The sequence below is a fragment of the Aplysia californica genome, unplaced genomic scaffold, assembly GCF_000002075.1.
Source record: "Aplysia californica isolate F4 #8 unplaced genomic scaffold, AplCal3.0 scaffold00236, whole genome shotgun sequence".
NCBI lineage: Eukaryota > Metazoa > Mollusca > Gastropoda > Aplysiida > Aplysiidae > Aplysia > Aplysia californica.
Genome location: NW_004797506.1, coordinates 975,604 through 979,526, shown reverse-complemented (window position 1 = coordinate 979,526; position 3,923 = coordinate 975,604). Strand labels below are relative to the sequence as shown.

Sequence of the window (3,923 nt, the reverse complement as noted above, 5' to 3'; positions counted from 1 at the left end):
TCCCCCCCCCCCCCCACCCATGAAATAAAAAGGAATCATGCTTACACAAATTTCAAAATTTTAAGTTTTAATTAGTAAAACATAAAATCACATAGATCTCAGCTAGATCGAAAAAAGTACAAATGGACCACTCCATGATGGACGAAGACTCATTCATCAGAAAAACATTTCTCTCAAACAAGACAAAGGCAAAGGACTCATAGCCATGGAGAACAGTGAGTTCTAGTGTCCGTCAGTGGGGGAGGACTTCCGTAACCAGTGACCATTATCATTATAGACAGAGTAGAACAGAGGGCTAGGGGTTTTGTCTAGGGTTTGGTTTAGGGTTGGATCTAGATCTCTTAAATCTTTAGGGAGTGTACCGGTAACCGGGAACAAAGTCACAAAGTATGTATACAGACCCGGTAGGGGAACTCTTTTGTGATTTCGGAAAGTTTCAGCGTCGTCTTGGCTCAGGGTAGACCCAGGTTCTTCTAATGGTCTAGATCTAGATAGACAGACATAAATCATTGATCTAGTTTCGAGGCTAGCCTAGATCTGGAATCTAGATCTAAATGAAGATTGCGGATGTCTTTTCGATCAACGATCGTTTTTCCTCCGTTTTAGAGTTGGAGAAATCACATTTTGAAGAAAAGAGTAATAATTTCAATTGAGCAGTCACCCTCTCTATTGCTCTGCCTCTCTCTCTCTCTCTCCTCTGTGTATTGCTCGCCTTCTCTTTTTCTTTGTTTGTCTCTGTCTTTCTTTCTCCCCACCTATTTCCCACTCTTTCTCTCGTTCCCTCCTGCCAACTGGGGCATGTCATACATTTTTGCTAGCATCTCTCTCTCTCTCTCTCTCACACACACACACTACCGGGTCTGGGCGCTAAAACTTTCTGAAATGGCCGTCGTTATTCGGACTCAAGTCCGAATAACATTTTTTCATATTCGGACTCGAGTCCGAATTTTAAAAATTCTTATTCGGACTCGAGTCCGAATATGAAAAAATGTTATTCGGACTCGGGTCCCGAAAAAAGGAAGTGTCTTCGTTCTAACGTTCAGTGCTTCTAATTTTCCGCCATTTTTTAGTCCCCCCCCCCCCCCCCCTTTTCTGCTGATCCGATGCCCGCTGCCTCATTGATACGCCCCCCCACCCCCCATGTTTCCCACTTTCTTTGTTGTAGAAAAAGGTGAAATTGAAGATTAGCAGACCACCTGGCACCTGCATATTATGAGCTGTTTATCCAGAAAAAGTTGTGTTGCTGTGTAGAGCTGAGCATACGGCAACTTTTGATTCCATAGACCAGCGCACACTTCATTATGTAGATCTACGTCAAGACTAGCTTATTATTGTGGTAAATTTTTACTTTCACTCCCGCACACAGATGCACTGTTTCAGGGGTCAAACTGCTGTACTGTTTGCTGCAGATCACACATAAAGCCACTAAAACTGTCGCTTATCAATTATTTTCAAGACAATTTCAAATCTAACTGTAAAATATCAAATTATATGTAAAAACAGGGGGGCATGCCCCCCTGTAACCCCCCAGATTTTCTTTTACACCAGTGGGGCAGGCCCCCCTGGAACCCCCCGATTGGTCCTAAGCATGTCTATCTCGGTTAAAAACAATCAAATATTTCAAAAACTATTAATTTGCGATGGAAATGAAGTTGATATTCGTGTTCAGCGCATCAATATTTAGTAGAAAATAGACAACTGGTAGCTGAGTGTGAGACGGGAGGGAAAGTAAAAAAATACCATTGTAATAATGATCAGTTGCCGGGGGGAAAAAGAATGACGCGTATGCGACGTTCAACCCCCGGACCGATAGTGCCCCCCCCACCCCCCTCCCTGACACGCTCACAGCCACACGTGTGCAGGCCGCCCATCCGACCCCGACACACGCTAACGAGCCATCTTTAATTGCTTCTGATAACCTCTTGACAAATAAACATTTATTAGAAGCGCTATGTAACTTTTCAGGCCGGCCTCAAATTCATCATAAGATTAAAACTCGGCTCCTGCACAAAACGCCTTTTTGCCCGAAGTGATCCCGGTCTCTACCCAGCCTGAGAGGCGAGTCACGAGTGAGGCAGGACAGGAAGCCGGAGTCACGAGTCACAGGAAGTTGGAAGTGATGTCATGCTGAACAAGAATCAGAGTCCGAATAACATTTTTTCATAGTCGGACTCGAGTCCGAATAATCAATTCGTTCTGAAATCACAAAAGAGTTCCCCTACCGGGTCTGTATACTTTGAGACTTTGTTCCCGGTTACCGGGTCTGTATACACTTCGAAATCTTTATTGTGTTTGTTTGGGGTGGTCGCTCGTTAAGGAGGCTCTTTTAAAAATCTAGCGGTTTCTTCATGATAGGTAGAATCTATACTTTCTACTTTCTTACAACTCCATTCATAGGCCTAGATCTAGATCTATCAAAGATTAAGATATTTATTTAAAAACGTAGATAAAATAAGGTCTAACTAGCCTTAAGATAAGTTAAGACAGTACCTGTACTAATAGAACTAGATTCTAGATCTACTTATTGAGCTTAACTATGAACCAGTATTAATAATCCTATATCTAGCCATACCTTAGCTTCAAGTCTCAAAGTATCTCCCTCTTCGTAGACTAAGACAACACTACACTCTTACTTGTCGAACAGAGCACACGAGCAGCAGCGGTCCCAGCCAAGGCCAAAGATAGAAAAACCACTTCCCAGCTTACGCCTCACTCCCCGGAATTATGCAAATCAGGTCAAAACTAGCTGTATTCACCTCGACGGGAGATAGCCCTGAACACAGCGATGGGTCGACGTTGGGGTCCTGGTATCAAGCCAGATGTCTAGGTTCCACTTTAAAAACACAGTACACGTGGAAATACAGGGCTGAAAACTGAAAGTTGAAGCAAGAAACGTTGACCCGGAAGTTTTCATTGATCTTGCGTCGTCCCTATCATGAATAGCTGCTATGTTTTGCTCTATTCGTTTTTTATAAGGTTCACAGAACCTTATTGTTATTATTATTATTATTATTATTATTATTATTATTATTATTATTATTATCATTATTATTATTATTATTATTTTTTATTATCATCATCATTATTATTATCATTATTGTTATTATTACTGTTATAAAATCACTGTTATTATTACTGTTATTATCAGGCCTACAGTTATATTTTAAATTATTTTGGAGGAAGAGAGGAAGATTGGGAGGAGGAGGGGGGAGGAGGAGGAAGAGGAAAATGAGGAGAAAAATGAGGAGGGGGAGAAGGAGAAAAAGGAGGAGGAGGATATAGGAGGAAGAGAAAAAGGAGGAGGAGGAGGGGGAGGAGGGGGAGGAGGAGGAGGAGGAGGAGGAGTAAACTAATGTGGTCACCTGTTAGTTTTTTTTTTCTGTTAATACAACTGTCCTCGAGCTAGATCCAATGAGTGTTACTTGTTCTATTGAAAATTGTGTTCACACCAAATAATATACTTGTATATAATTAAATATATTATATAGCCGACAAGAGAAATATACACATGTACAATGTACTTGAATAGTTTGGAAATGTTTCAAACGTTGGCCTTATAAAAACAATTTAACGTTGATTTCTCTTAGGTGATTATGTTTTATATAATGGGGGAAAGGGAAGGGGGGGGGGGGGTCGACTACACAGACAGTCAGCTTTTACACGAAAAGAATTTTTACGGGTTTTTTGTTGTTGTTTGTTTGTTTGTTTGTTTGTTTGTTTGTTTGTTTGTTTGTTTGTTTGTGTGCGTGTGTGAGTGAGTGAGTGTGTGTTTGTATATGTGTGCTCGCGTATGGATGTGTGTGTGTGTGGGGGGGGGGGGGGGGGGGGTAATGGTGAGAGCCCAATAAGGGGGTTTTTGTCTCTTCTCTTCCCCTAGGGGTCCATCCATAACTATCCTACCATGCATCCAACTAACCATCCAT

At 41.6% G+C, this 3,923-nt stretch overlaps 1 protein-coding gene across 1 annotated transcript in view; it reads left to right on the top strand.

The window, feature by feature from the left end:
- LOC101855498 (ceramide-1-phosphate transfer protein) overlaps nt 1-3,923 on the top strand; it is an 18,342-nt gene that overhangs the window by 2,821 nt on the left and 11,598 nt on the right. The window lies entirely within an intron of this gene.